General features: G+C 47.7%; 2 non-coding genes and 2 pseudogenes across 2 annotated transcripts; all 4 read right to left on the bottom strand.

Annotated features, from left to right (window-relative positions):
• Nucleotides 1-10,097: 10,097 nt before the first annotated feature.
• Nucleotides 10,098-10,166, bottom strand: LOC114493653 (annotated as a pseudogene).
• Nucleotides 10,167-10,974: 808 nt separating this feature from the next.
• LOC114493645 lies at nucleotides 10,975-11,046 on the bottom strand. Its single transcript, XR_003684263.1, has one exon. It is a non-coding gene; the product is annotated as a small nucleolar RNA SNORD113/SNORD114 family (small nucleolar RNA).
• A 1,802-nt stretch (nucleotides 11,047-12,848) lies between these two features.
• LOC114493651 lies at nucleotides 12,849-12,923 on the bottom strand. Its single transcript, XR_003684268.1, has one exon. It is a non-coding gene; the product is annotated as a small nucleolar RNA SNORD113/SNORD114 family (small nucleolar RNA).
• A 1,591-nt stretch (nucleotides 12,924-14,514) lies between these two features.
• Nucleotides 14,515-14,581, bottom strand: LOC114493652 (annotated as a pseudogene).
• Nucleotides 14,582-15,760: the final 1,179 nt, after the last annotated feature.

Here is a 15,760-nt window from a genome sequence, read left to right as displayed (position 1 = left end):
CCGTCACGGGGCTTGGAGCCTCGGGAGCTGCTCACTGACTCAAGCGTCACCTCTTCCATCAGGTGTCTGGTGCTTGAAACTAAGCTGAGGCCCCCCCTCTGTGCTCTGGGAAGCCCGTGTACCCGCCCTGTCGTATGGGATTGGGACATGTGCAAGTAGCTCCCACGTGACCCCAAAGGGCTCCTTGCCGGCGGGGCCCGGCTGGGGCTCAGACCCGAAGGTCCTGCCCAGCGCGGGCCCTACTCACTTGCAGGACTGAAATCACTGCCTCGGCCTCAGTCCTTGTCGCTAACGCTCTCCAACAACAAAGCGCCGTAATGGTTTAAAGTGGGGAGCGTGGGGCCTCCTGACTGCATCTCCAAATACATCGGGTCTTGATTTACTAAGACTTTAATTTTGGCGAAAGTGCTCTGGGACTCATGCCAGAGACAGGGGAAAGCAATCCACACAAGAGGTATGCAAAAATACCCAAATGAGTTCAGTATAGCATGCGTAGTAGGGCCACATACTGTGCACGCTTAGAACACAGATGTAAAAAGATAAATGTTTCATATCAAAAATGTCAGTGGTGCAGAACTACAATAATCACAGCCCTTGTTCCAAAACCCATTTTCATCATTGGTCCATGATTCCGCCCCGTGTAATTTGCTTTTCTGTAGACTGACTTACTAAACAATGACAGCGACAGCAGCGGCCGTGGCCGCGCGCCCGGCACACCGCCAGGGCGGGGAGAGTGGACGTTCTCACACCTGCGTGGGGCCTCGCCACTCACAGCAGCAACGGATCGCATCTTTCCGGTCACGTGGAGTTCAGAGAAGCCCAGGTGGGCTGATCGGAATTCCTGTTTTGTGAGATTTTCTCACTGGAATACTCTTGGTCATTTTAATTTTCTTGATTTGTGAATGTTCCCTTGTGTATTATGTTGGCCAGCACCTTGTTTTCCAAGGTCAAGTCAACAGCCAAGACTCCGCATCCAGACAGGTGGGAGCGAGCTGACCAGGACTTAACTCTCTCTGCGTGCTCCTGACACGGGACGGTAAAACAGCCAAGCCGAGGTCAACAAGCCCTCGTTTCATCAGTAATACAGCACTGACCACGAGTGGACACTGTCATTTTTCCAAGATATTTACTTTTGTTTGTTTCGGGAAGGAGAGGAGAACACGCGCCACAACCCAAGAATGGGCTCTCCGGCTGAGGACTGGACAGGTGTCTCTGGGCTGCTTCACCGAAGGCACGGGGCGGCCCGAGCCGAGGGTCCCAATGGGCCTCGGTTTCACTGAATGCATGAGCCACGACCCTTGTCGCTGCAAACTCGCATCAGGTCCATACACAGCGCTCTCTGATTCCATTCCGTGATGGCACGAGACCAACTGTTCTTTCAGACCAGTGTGACCGTAACCCATACACAGCAAGATGACCAAGCCAAGAGCACGAGCTGAATGGGTTACTTACCCTGGTCCTGCACTCTCCCGGCCCCGGTGCTCCACGGGGCATCTTCGTCACTGATGAGGACTCAGATGGCCGAGACGCCGCTGCCCTGGGACACAAGACAGACTGCAAAACTGGTGACGTGAAACACACGCAGCGTCGGCTCGTGCTTGCCGCCGATTCACCCAGTTAACATCTGTGTAATGTCACCATCATCTCGCCACTCCTCACACCAGTAGTGACAACTTCCGTTTTTGTGTCTCAGCGGACTGAGGCATTCCAGAGCTGAATTCCCAGGATCCTCAAAACTGATCCATGCCCTGAGCTCTCCTCTTTGCTTAGGAATATATTTTTATTATCCACTCATTTATTCACTGAAGACATGAGATCAACAGCCATGAACCCTCTCAACTAAACACAAACTTTCCTAAGACGACTCCCCCAAGAGTCACATGCTCGTTCTCTTTCTGCAGCGGACCTCAGTGGTTCAAACAAAGACTGATCATAATTGCCATTCAGATGCATTCCACTTACATCATTGGTCCAGGAGTGGCTCTTCCGCATTTAATTTAAACCGTTTTGGGATGTCACAGTGAACACCCACCGACCACTACCCTACCCGGCAGCTGGGAAACCGGCTCCAGAGTGAGAAGTAGCCTCGGTCTTTATCAAGAGGGGGTGCCTACATACAAAAACCCTCGGACCCAGACAGCAGGGTGGCGGTGAACAGAGGGAAGGAGGCGGGGAGGACGTGGAAGAGGGGACAGGGGACACACTGGGGTGACAGAGGGAGATGTACCCTGGGGCAGTAAGCACACAATGCAGTGTACAGGTGGTGTGTTAGAGAACTGTACACCCCAAACCTGCGTAATCTCACTAACCACTGTCACCCCAATACACTTAAAAGTTTTTTTAAAAATCAATGAGACAAAAACGTAAAATGAGACGTTTAAGTTTTGAAATGGGTGGGAAAAGCTAACTTTTTTCTTGCACTTCTTGTGTGCTGAATTGGATTATCATATGCTTTGGTTCAGAACATATTCTCCTCATGAATCTATATGTGGCATTTAAAGATTTAATCACATTTCTTTTTTTTCTTTTTTGAATGATATAATGGAAACCCGTGGACTAACCACTGAGCACTAGAACGTTACCACTTACACAGCACGATGCACTGCTTCCCCGGAGGGCAGGGCAGACACCCTCACAACTGGACAATCGCTGCATCAGCTGCGGCGCGCCCCATCCTGTGGAATAGTGAGAAGATGCTGGCAAATGAAAAAGCCTAGGCTAGGATTTAATTCCTTGAACATCAGGCAACCTCGGAAGAAATTAATCGTAAACAATGGTTTAGGTCACATCCTTATCTCTGGCTCTTGAATGGACCTCCATTTTATTAAAGTATTCACTTATCCACTTTAAAAATATAACAAATGGGCCCTGACTGGTGTAGCTCCTTGGATTGCGTGCAGACTGCGCACCAAAGGGTTGCCGGTTCGATTCTGAGTCAGGGCACATGTCTGGGCTATGAGCCAGGTCCCCAGTAGGGGGCGCTCAAGAGGCAACCACACACTGATATTTCTCTCCCTCTCTTTCTCCTTCTCTTCCCCTCTAATAAAAAACAAACAAATAAATAAAAATATAATAAACGCCCTCCAGCGAGCCACCCAACACCAGCACCGACAGGGCGGCGGCGGCGGCTGCTGTGCTGCATGGGCCTCATCATGAACTTGCCCTGAGGACACGGCCCCACCGCTGGTCCTCCGGTGGCTCCCGTGAGTCTGCGCCCGGCCTTCCGTCCCACACTGAGTGCCCCGACAGCCCGCCCGACACAGACGGAACTTGGACCCTGACCCGCCCGGAACCTTCGGGGTCTCAGTCACTACGGAATGGTCATGGGCCCGAGCAGTCTGTTCTGTGGAGTAGAAAGCAGAGGGGAAAAAGGAAAACATGGGAACCATTTTTAATAGCTTAAACATTTTTAAATAAAATACGTGAGAATATCTGTTGCCAAAAAAGGAAAGAGAGAGGAAAGGGTTTCCTGTTGCCTCGGGTCCCCCTCGATCCACCGCTGCGTGGCGTTGCCTCACTGGTGGATTCCTTTACCTCTGTTTCTCTTAGTGAAATTGGAGCAGATGGAAACGAGGTGGAGACATTATCTCCGTGAATCTAACATTTCCGTAACTATTTAGGTATTTATTCACTGATGGCAAAACATTTCTTTTTCTCTGCATAAAAATCAGGTTCAAACTTGCAACAGACTCAGGATAATCACCGACCACTACCTCCTACCGTCAAAACCGACACAATGCACGCGGTCCATTCACTTACTTATGGATTTATCCGTTCCAAAGTACCAAATTCATTAACTCACCAGTAACAGTTGTAAACCCCCTTATTCAAAAACGGCCCTGAAATCCCTATTCTGCACACAGAATTATTTTCACTTCAATACCTCTTTCTTTAATTTAAATATCCCCTATTTTTATGTTTCAGATTAATTCAACACTTACCAGTCAGTGTGCTACAGCGACCACCTTTATCACACTCGGCACTTTTCAGTAACACACGGGAACACAGGATACCCCCCGCCCCCCGCCACCACCAAAAGCATGGAAACCCAGACAAGGATTTTGACCAACTCTGTTCCAAAACCTGGCCTCCAGGTTACATTTATACATCAATCAATGTAATGTTTCATATCAATCTGATATTTTCCATTACTGTTTGGCCTTACTTCATTATATTTAATATTTTGAATAATACAGTGAATACCCTCAAACAAGCCACTTAAGCCAAAACATTGATGTGACCGCCAGGGGTGTCCCCGCTCCGACCACACGGAGGCAGCCGGAGCGCTGGGACCAGCGGCAGGTGCTCGGAGCGGGGAGGGGACGCAGCCGATGACGACGGAGTGAGGCCCGCTGTGCGCGGGGAGAGAGACGCCAAGTTCCGAACTCGGGCCCGCTGTCCTTCGCGCCCCCTCCCCCGCAGGGGCCCTGCTGACCCGGAAGACCACCGCGTCCCCATTCATTCCCACGTCGAGGACTGATGAATTCGCCCACCCACTGATTATCACTCAGAACCCGAGCATTGAAAAACCCAACAAAGCCTTGATGTTTTCGGTATAATGAGAATCATTCTCACAACAACCTATCTCCACCTCTGATTATTCTGTTTTCCTATACGTATTCATCAAAAGAACAATTCGTATTCATGCCGTACCTGTGACTAGGAGACCATTCGCCTCCTCCGAGTCTATTTCACATGTTTTGTTCCCGCAGTGAATGTCCTCCTGGGACTCCCACTGACCGCGTCGCCCTCAGCCACACCGGGAACGGTCGCGTGCCATTTCCTGCTAATTAGACTTCCGGATTTTCATAATACCTCAACAGGGTTTCTTGGATAACCACGTATTTTTATAATTGGACAACACCTCACTGCATTCATCTTCACTTATATATTCATCTATAGATTCTCGCCTCTATCCTGCTGTGATAACAGAGTGGAAATGCAGGAACACGGACAGCAAAAAGAAGGTGAACAAGTATTCCCAACGTGTGTCCACAGCAGCCCTTTCCACGGTGGGCATGGGCTTGGCGTCCCCAGTGTCAGACCCTAGAGGTCCAGACACGTGGTCACCGCCCACAATGCAGGCATCCCCGGGAGTCATCAGTGACCCCATCACCCCTCGATGTCTTCTTTCTAATTGTTTGTTGATTAGATCATTAACTCACTAATAATAGTATGTAAACATTATGACTTACCAAACCCAAGAAGAGTTATTACACCACTAATCTGTATATATTATTTTTACATCGGTGTATCTCTTTGATTGATTATCCCTGCTTTTCATACCTGGATTAATCAATATAATGGTTCCTATATCCCATGTTTATCACTGGGATGCATTCCTTATTTAATTATATTTTCTAATTTTTAATAATGCGGTGAATTACCTTAAAAAAACACTCAACCAAGAAAATAAAACGTGGACTATTACTCACATTAATCTCCATCCTCCCCTTCCAAGGCGGCGGCCAGAGACCTCGTGGCCGCGGAGACACTGCGGCAGCTCATGCGTGTCCGAGGAGTGCAGCGCAGGTGACACACACGGTGGCGGGCGAAGGGGCACTGGCCCTGGCTGAGCACACCCCCCAGACGCAGGGTGGAGACACGTCTCCTGCCCTCATGTGCACGCAGTCACCCTGACGGGACGGGAAACTCAGTCTCGACACTGACCCGGGACAACGCAACAGAGTCATACGGACCCATGTCAGCGTGACCCTCAGCCCAACGGGAAACCCACGCCACATCCGTGTCTCCACAAACGTGTCTTTTCAGTGTTTTAATGCCACCCTGGGCCTCACCGTGTACATTCACGGTTATGCACTGCCTCGCCCTATTCTTTACGTTTTTAACTGTTTGTTTAATACTTCGTCAGTTCTATCACTAATAACCTATCTGTGAAATCAGTACAGAAACACGGCCTTTGTATCCATTTGTTTTCATCCTGGCATCGGCGCAGAGAAACAGTTGGTCTATAAAATCAGTAAAACTCCTTGCCTCGATTATAATCAGAAATATTTCACTCCCTCCACATTGATTTCTTTGTGTGTTGTTTACTGATCATTTTATTGATCCAATTATAAAACTGAAAGAAAGGCATGAACATAAAAACCAAACACAAGACCCTTATATGAATGCTCCCTGAGACCCGATGATAGCATCCCTTTTTTTGTCTTAATTTACTTTTTATCGTTGTCATTAAACACTCGAGATCCCCATGTACCAAAATTAAAACACGGGGATTGAATTACCCCAGTTTCCCCTAAGACAGGAAGCACCACCTGCGGCAGGAGCGAGGGACCAGGTCCACTGCTCAGCAGCCATGGCTCACCGCTGACCTAACACCGCCCCTCTCCTCTTCATTTATTTCTGCGTTGCTTGTTGACGAACCATTCGTTACTTGTGATTTTAAAACTGGGTGAAGCCCCACACCCCTGAGAAGACACTGATATCCCCACTGGGTAACTAAAATCACTCTTACATCAATATACCTCTTTCGTTCATATTTTCAATGGTTCAAGCGATAACCAACATGCTGTTTCATATTAATTCAACATCGATGCGTGGCCCACCGCTGGCCTTCTTTGTTGTGTACTGGCACTTTTCAGAAACATGTGAAATACTCCAGAAAAAGACTCACTGAAACCAGAGAGGAACTGCTACCACCGCTGTCCTCGGTCTCTGTGTCCCGGACCTGGAGACGGTGTCCTGGAGGTGACGCCATGGGGGGATGCTTCCCGGGCTCCGGGATCCGTTCTGAGAAGCACAGAGCGTGGCTGAACGAGAGCAAACACCGAGATCTGATCACCCTGGCGGGAGCTGTGCTTCCAGACCTCACTGCCTGAGTTGTTCGGGCATTTAAAATCCATGCACAGAGTTTTCTCTTAACCTCAGACTTGAGACTGGCCCAAAACAATTCATTTTCTCTTGATTATGCTTTTAATTGAATGTGTTAAGGAGATTATACAGGTTTCAAGTGCACGATTCTGTGCCATGTCACCTGTCTCTTACACTGCGTGCCCCAGGCCCAAGGTCAAACCGCGCCCCCTGCCCTCTGCTGCCCGCCATGCTGTGGTCTGCTGTGCCCGAGTTTCTGTTTGTTTCTCTGGTTTCTTCCCTTGTTACTCTCAGTGTCGTACGCACAGGAGGGAAGTCGCGATTCCCGACTTTTTCTGACTGACTTCGCACAGCGTGACATTCGCAAGGCAAGTCTGTGTGGTTCCCAGCCAAACAGGTGACACCACTGGTCAGTGCATCCTTAATAGACTCAGGACTTCCAACTGTTTATAGTATTTCCTTCCTTACCATGTGTGATCAAGCTGTGCACAATGTTTCCCCCTTTTTTTCTTTATTATTCATACTTCTTTAATGGTTCCAAATACCCATTAATAATAATAAATGTGAGATCTATGAAGCTAAATAATAAAAACACAATCACTGTATTTTCTTAACATCTGTCTACAGTATCAAAGGCATCGAGTGGGACCTTAGAGTTCAACACACGTGATTCCAATGGCTACACCACCGTCGCTGGCCCATGGGAAGTCTACTTCCTCTCCCCTCGCTCCTCTGTTTGTTGGGTCACCTCACTGATTCAGTGATACTAACAAAATATATACAGAACTCACAAAAACTTAACACGTGAGAATCCTGAAGTTCTCCTCTCTGTGGGAACACCGCCAACATGGGTTACCTGTCTTTCACCAGCCGGCCTCCGTGTTACATCAATGGACCACGGGAGTGCTTTGTAGCATATTTATTATTGGCCAGCAGATACCTTTTTGATAATATTTATTATTTTTAATGATACCACAGATATCCTGGAACAAGGACGCAACCCAAACCAGACCTTTGACGTTGACTCACGCGGTCTCTGGTATGAAGGCAGCGTGGCCGTCCGGTCCCGGAGGGGACAAGACGAACCTGGTCGCCTCTCCTGAAAAGGACCGAGCAGAGAAGCTGATGAAAACGTTGAGACTCGCTCCATTTACTCATCGTTGTCACCCTTCCTCTGTAGAGTCATTTAGGCGTGAATTTATGATGATATTTATTTACTTTGAACTTCATACAATAACCTTCAAACCTGCAACTGACTTAGGCAATAACTGACAACTACACTTCATTGTTTTCATCAACTTCAGACAAAGACGGAACACCCTTGGTCCACCTAGCATTCTTCCTAATGCACGTTCATGTTCTTCTACCTTGCTCTGTGCTCATCAAAGAACAATGTTCTACCTCTCCTTCTTTCTTCATCTATACATTTATTTTTTACCCTTTGTAAGTATTATGAAAATCGTGACTCCAAAGACCAGCACAGCTGTGTGTGCCCGACACCCGTCTGCAGGATCCCCGGACATGCGGGGAATGAACTTGTGACCCTCAGCGTGGACTGCAGAGCTCCGGGTGCATCGCACCCAGGGTCCCCCGGTCGTCATCGTGGGTCCCTGGCCGTCCCTCTGTCTTTCCCGTCTCATAAACGTTTGTTCATGAACACAGAAATACTCCGTAAGATCATTTCCACCCAGAATATGCTGATTTCCGCATTCTATTTACAGGTTGGCAGTGACATGCTCCTAATAAATGTGACGTTTTACAGGGGGCTGTTTCCACCTTCTGCGGCCACATTTAATTGCTTCTGGAAAACACAGCGCACATCCGTAAACAAAGCACTCAAGCTAAGACAATGACTTCGCCCATTACTCACCCGGGCTCCGCATTTCTGCAACGCAGACGGAAACCGCGCACCCAGCGCTGCGGGGAAATGTCACGTTCGGCGGCAGGGCGTCCGCCCCGAGGAGAGGAGGGCAGGGCAGATGACAAAAACAGAGACTTCCTCCCCCTGACCCTTACACTTCACATCCTTCACGGAGACACTCGGGCATCTGTCACTGAGGTCCGTGGACCTCATTGTCTTTTGTAAACACAAAGGACCTTGAACTTCCCCCTGCCCCAGAACACAAACACAGCTATAATTGACCTGGCGACGCGGCCCCCTTCACCAGTCATGTGCCCTTCGTTTCCCTTGGACTGCACATTTTTGAGGTGTATTAATAGGATTTACTGCAGCCCCACACCTTTTGAACCACTGGAGGCAACGACCCTTCAGCTTCATCTTTATAGATTTCTTCACTGATCACTCACCGGCCCAACTCTACGCGGGAATGAAAATGCGCAGGGAAGACTTCACTGTGGGTGTCGAACCCACGACACGTGGCGGTCATCCCCACTGACCCAGAGACCACTTGGTCTTCTATCACTTCTGCACGGCTTAGTGACTAGTCCACTAATTCACTAGTGAAAAGTGTTAAACTCTATGACCCTCAAAATCTCACCAAGACCTTAATATCCCTCCCATGTATCAAGAAACATTCCTACACCAATATCTCCATCATTACACTCTGTTTTTTAATGTGTTTCAATCAATATAATGCTTCTTACGAATCCCATAGTTGTTACCAGGATAGGGTCTACCTTCTTTGATGCCAGTTCACACTTTTTGTTAATACCCTGAGACAAAGCACCAGAACCAAGGCCGGAACTTGCACTGCTACGCACGCCGGCCAACCCCACGGCTCCCGGCCAGGGAGGAGTCCTTCCGTGAGGTCCGGCGTCTGTCCCGAGAAGCATAAAGCAAATGATAAGAAATAGTTGAGACCTTCTTGCCACTGCCCCTTGCTCTTCACATTTTGATCAGCCGGCAGTCTGAGCGATCACTAACTGGGCGTGTCTGTGTCCCTTAAGGAAAAGAGCAACGTCGACCTTGCAACCTGGCCCAGCACCCGAACGCTGCCTGTGACTCACACCGTTTGCCATCCTCATGCAGGGGACCGTCATGGGCCATTTATTTCTAATTGAACTTCAGGGTTTTCATAATCTATCAATAGTATTTCTTGCATAATCACACAATGTTATAATTGGGCAATGCTTCACTGCTCTCATCTTTATTCATTTGTAGGTTTATAGATCCTCCCATTTATCCAACTATAATAGAATGACAGTGCGAGGAAGACCACAACCAAGACCAAGATCCTTGTATATTCCTGACGTCTGTCCGTGGGACCCCTGTACCCAATGGGCGTGAACCCCACTCTCCCACGCTGAACCCCGGGTCGGACACGTGTTCACCGTGAACGTCTCATACGCCCCCAGTGGTCATCACGGGCCAATACTGTCTCTTTTCCCTCAGTCTCTTCTATGGGTCTATTGATCAAATCATTAATTCACTACTAATGATTTCTAAACTCTGATGTAAAACCCCCGGCAGAGTCATCGTATCTCTAGGCCGTACGTAGATTATTCTCACATCGATGGGTCTCTTTCATTAATCATCAGTTTTCCATTGGGTTAAATCAATATAATGTTTCAAATGGCCCATACTTATCACCGAGAGGCAGCTGCCATCTTTAATTATATTTCAGACTTTCTAATAATGCAGTAAGTTATCTTTGTAAAAACCATGGAAATCGAGAAAATAATTTTTCCCGTTACTCACATTAGCCTCCGTCTTCTTCTGCAGAGGCAGTGGCACGGCTGCTGCCCGTGGGAGGGGCTGCCGTCCCGGCGCAAGGCGGCCGCCTGAGGAGCACAGGGCGGAACAGAGAACAGCGGGGGCTCAGACGTCATGCCGTTGGTCACTGCCTTCGCCTATCCTGTCACTCAGTCACGTAGTCAGTGCGTTAGGACCACGTGTACTTTCTCATGAGCGAATGAACAATGTTGACCTGACCACTGATGGACAGGAACCCTGGCCACCCCTTGTCAATATCGCCATCAACTTGGGTCCAAGACTCATGACTTTGTGCCACATAATCCTTTTCAATGTCGGGGTTTGACATATACATTGATACTAGTCCTTGCCTAGCCACCTATTTTTATAATCGGACAATATTTCACCACCTTCATCTTTTTATTTCATGTTTGTTCACCGATTACTTCATGGGTCCCATTATAAAGATAGACTAGATTTCTTTTATATTGGACCTCAGAGTTACAGACACAGAGTCACAGTCTGAGACTCATACGCCACCCTTAGTCATCATTGATCCAATATTCTCTTTTCCTTCAGCATTTCCACACTGTTTATGGGCTAATTCATTAATTTACTAACAGTCATTTTAAATGCTATTATTCACAACACCCAGGACGGGTTATGGTATTCTCCATCTGCATATAGACTCATTCGCACATCAATAATTTCTTTATTATCTTAAATTTCATGTATGTGGTAATTAATATAATGTCTCATTAGTTCAATAGTTGTAACTGGGCTATCGTCCCCAAATCTTGACTCCAAACGGCACTTTTTATACATGTAAGTGTCCTTCAAAAACAAGGGGGAAACCAAGACAAGTGTCTGGACTGCTACTCACATGGGCCTCGGTGCTGGCCACGCTGAGGTGCGGCCAGAGGGCGTGCCACTGGGGCGGTGCTCGGGAAGGGGCGGGGAGCGTCCCTGCCTCCGCTGACCCCTGCTGTCCACCTTTCGCTGACTCGTTCAGGGGTTTACGGATCGTCCTCGAGGCCAATGCGGTTTCCTCCCAGCACGACGGCGGCCCTGGAACAGGGAACGGCTCTTCCTGATCTGTGTGGACACGAGCCCGGGGCAACGCCCGGGTCCCTGGCTCCTTCGTGGGCATCAGCATTTTCAGCGTTACTACTATTTCTTGCCTCGCCGTGTATGTTCATAGGTGGACAATACAGTGCTTCCCCCCTTTGGCTTTACCTGTTATTGATTTTTACTGTCTTTACTGATCCCACACTTGATCTGTTACCACAAATCTAAGTCCACAAACTCGAAAGAAGGACATGATCTTCGCCTCTTTCCAACATCCGTCTGCAGGTCGGACACAGCAGAGGGAAGACAACCATCACGATGGGCCTCGGAAGCCCAGACACGTGCCCTTCACCGTCTGCGACACACCCGCCACCAGTGGGCGTCACCGGTGCATGGAAGGCCCAATTTTTCCCCACTCGTTTCTCCAGGTGTTATCGACAAAACCCTTAATTCACTAAAAACAATAAAACAAACCTTTGATTCTGAAACACTAGGAAGAAGGTGTTTGAATGCCCCTGCCTTCTGCTGCAGAACCTTCGCCAGCCTACGTGAGATGTCTTTCACCCATCAACCTCGATGCTGCTACCTATTAAGTTAATCAACAGGATGTTTTTATATCCTATTTATCCCTGGGCTACACTTGACTTTTCTTTTGTTATTTTTTCACGACACCATGAATACGCTCAAACAAATGACCCAAACCAGAACGAAACTGGACCCTGACTCACCTTGATTTCCTTCCTAAAAGGAGGAGAACGTGACACCCAGCCTTGACCGCGACGGGACGCCGTGGGCCGGGCGCCTGCTCTGCGGAGCTGCAAACGGAGGAGGAGAGAGAGCGGGTGAGACCCTCGCTCCGCCGCTCCGTACGTCCGTTCCGCCATCATCATTACACAGCCACTTAGGCGCTCGTGCGCTGATGAAAATATGTAGGCATTTTTATCTTAAAAATAAACTTAAACCTTGCGTCTGAATCAGGCAAACGCCGACTATGACATTCCATTATCTCTGTCAACCTTCGGGAAAGATGCGATGCACGTGGCCCTCTTATACCCACTCTGAAGGACGTGCATGCACATTCACCTCACTGCATGTTTACCGAGGAGAATGCTCCAGCCTCTTCACCACGGCCCCTTTATACACTTGTTTATGTACTCTACCGCCAATACTCCCATAAATTAGTTTGTAAAATTCATGAACACAAAGACTAGGAACAAACTCCTTCTCGTTTCCTAACCTCTGCCTATAGGCTCCCTACGACGTGCAGAGTTGGACAGGATGACTTTTGTTTGCGGCGGCCCTCAGAGGTCCAGCGACACAGTAATCATCATGTACGGCTCAGACGCCAGCAGCGGCCATTGTTAACCCGTGAACTCACTAACTGTAATATTAAAACTATATGATTCACAAAAGGCCAAGAAAGGCATTGATATCCTTAATGTGTACAGAGAATCATTACTTGTCTTGCTTTTCATCAATAATTCAATCAATGCGATTCTTTCCATTAAACCTGCATTTGTCCCGAGGCCTGGTTCACCTTCCTTGACGACGCTGCCTACTTTTTACTGAGACAGCGACCACCCACGGACGCGCCACCCGCACAAAGGGAGAACCTGACTGCTGCTCACGCTGGTCTCCCGGGTCCCGGAACGGAACTGTCACCGCAGGGCTCTCAGTCGAGAAAGAGTCCTGAAAGCAGGTGGCGCTTTTCCATTCTGGGGAGCGCAAAGCACAGAAGATGATAAAAAGAGTTGAGACATTCTCGCCATTGACCTTTGTCTTTTATCTCTCACTTACTCAGCCACTGGGCCATCATGAAATAATTTTTCCCTTAACAAAAGGAGAGATGTTGGTCATGCAAACTGACCCAGAATCTGAACATTATCTGAGACTCATGTCACCCTCGCAGAGGTCGCAGTCATGTGCCACTGCCTTCAATCACACCCCAGGGCATTCATGATACGGGCCTGGTGTTTCTTGCAAAATCACATTTTTTATACTTGGACAATGCTACACTCCTCTATATATTCGTTCATTCATTCATTCTCACATTTATCCAACTGCAGGCGCCACCAGTATCTGACCCAATATCAGTTCCTTCATCCATCTCTCATTGTTTATCCGCTTATTCATTAATTCACAAGTAATTTGCAATACTATCATTCACAAAAACTCAGGAAGAGCCCGTACGTCCCTGACGTGCACAGAGGTTGTCCTGACTCCCGCGTGTCTCTTCCGTTAATTACCCTCAGGTCTCCGCGGTGGGTCGGTCACTAGAACGACTCCTCTGTCCCATCTTTATCACTGAGAGACACTGCCTCCTTTACCTGCATGCTGTGCTGTTTAATAATTCAGTGACTGGCTTTACAAAAACACTTAGCCCAAGGAAATAGCTTCTCCTGTCACTCACATTAATCTCCGTCCTCCCGCTGCACGCGGAGAGGCAGCCACGGAGCCCGTGCCCACGGGGAACGCGCTTCAGTCAGCTCGAATGCAGCCGCCCTGAGGGGGAGAGAGCAACACAGGTGATAAAAAAGAATGAGATTATGCTCATAACTCCCTGAATGCCTGCTCTCATGGAGCCACTCATTACCAGGCAGTGCATTGAAAAATGCGTATTTTATTTTCTCTAAGTAAATGAACAATATCGATCTAGCTGCCGAGAGAACAAAAACATTCACTATTACTTATCAATAACTATATCGTCCTTCATCAGAAAGCGACACCCTTGCGTTTTAAATATGCATGAATCCTACTCCTTGCCTAACCACATATTTTTATAATTGGACAATATTTCACCCCCTTCATCTTTATTTATATATTTATTGATTTGATGGATCGAATTATAAAAACAGAAAGAAAATACATGAACATAAAGAAGAAAAACAAGACCTTTGTACAGGCCTGCCATCTGTCTACAGAAGCACCTCAGACGAGACCGTGGCCACACCGCACTTCCGCTGGGCCTCAGGGTTGGACACGTAGTCACTGTGCATGACCCAGATGCCACCAGTGGTCACTGATCCAATGTTGCCCCTGTTTTTTTCATTCATTTCTACCCTGTTCATGGACTAATTCATTAACTCACTAACAATTTAAAAACCCTGCTATGCACAAAAACACAGGAAGAGCCACGATACCCCTACTCTGGAAATAGAATCATTCTCACGTCAGGGTCTCTTTTTGAAAACTATGCTCTTCATTTATACATTCATCCGTGTAACGTATCACAAAATTTGGTATGTGTCTCTGAGCTGCAGCTGGCCTTCGATGCTTCCATGTGAACCTTCTGAATGACAGACGGAACACTGCCAAAGAAAGGCACTGACATCGAGACAAGGACCCCGACGGTCACTCACGTTGGTCCGTGTGCCGCTCACGGGTGCGAGATCAGGGCCTTCGCCACGGAGCGCACTTTGCATCTCCATTCTGCAAGCACAAACGCCGCGGTCAGCCACAGAAAACCCACAAACATAATTTTTATCCCCATGGAGTCTCAATTTCCACAATTCACTCACACAGTCATTTAGAATATTCATAAATGTTTCATAATGGAGATTATTTTTTCTTTTCACCAAAAAAACAACCTCAAACTTGAGACTGACCCGGAACAACAAAATTTAACTCTTCATTATTCATGTCCTATCGCTCTTGCCCAAAGAGGCGATGTCCTTGATCCATTTATTTCATAACGGGCATCAGTGTTCACAACTTTTATTAATATTTCTTATCCCATCACATGTGTCTATAGTTAGATAACGTACCCTTTCTTCTGCAACTATTATTTATATATTTTTACTAATGTTATCACTGACCCATTAATAAAAATAAATCTAAACCTATTAATCCAAAATAAGGACGTGATTTTTATGCATCCTTAACCTCTGTAAATCGGATAGAATACACAGAGAAAGTCGAGCTGGGTTGGTGTAGGTCTCAGGACCCCAGACACACGTTGTTGTCGTCCTCGCCCGGGACGCAGAGGCCGCCGGCCGTGGCCACGGCCCGCTGAAGGCTCGCTTTCAGCTCGCCCACTCACGTATCTGTAACTACCGAACACCAGAGCAGGACACACCTGAGTATCTCTTGCTACGTTCTACGGAGTCATGCCGAAACAGGCAATCTGTCTTAAATGCCCATCGATGTCACCTACTTTTATTTGCTTGTTTTCCAGTCACGCAGTCTCTGCTCTACTTTAACAGTTTC

Source organism: Phyllostomus discolor, chromosome 1 (genome assembly GCF_004126475.2).
Source record: "Phyllostomus discolor isolate MPI-MPIP mPhyDis1 chromosome 1, mPhyDis1.pri.v3, whole genome shotgun sequence".
Classification (NCBI taxonomy): domain Eukaryota; kingdom Metazoa; phylum Chordata; class Mammalia; order Chiroptera; family Phyllostomidae; genus Phyllostomus; species Phyllostomus discolor.
The sequence above is the reverse complement of the archived record's forward strand: the minus strand, read 5'-3'. Positions and strand labels throughout refer to the sequence as shown.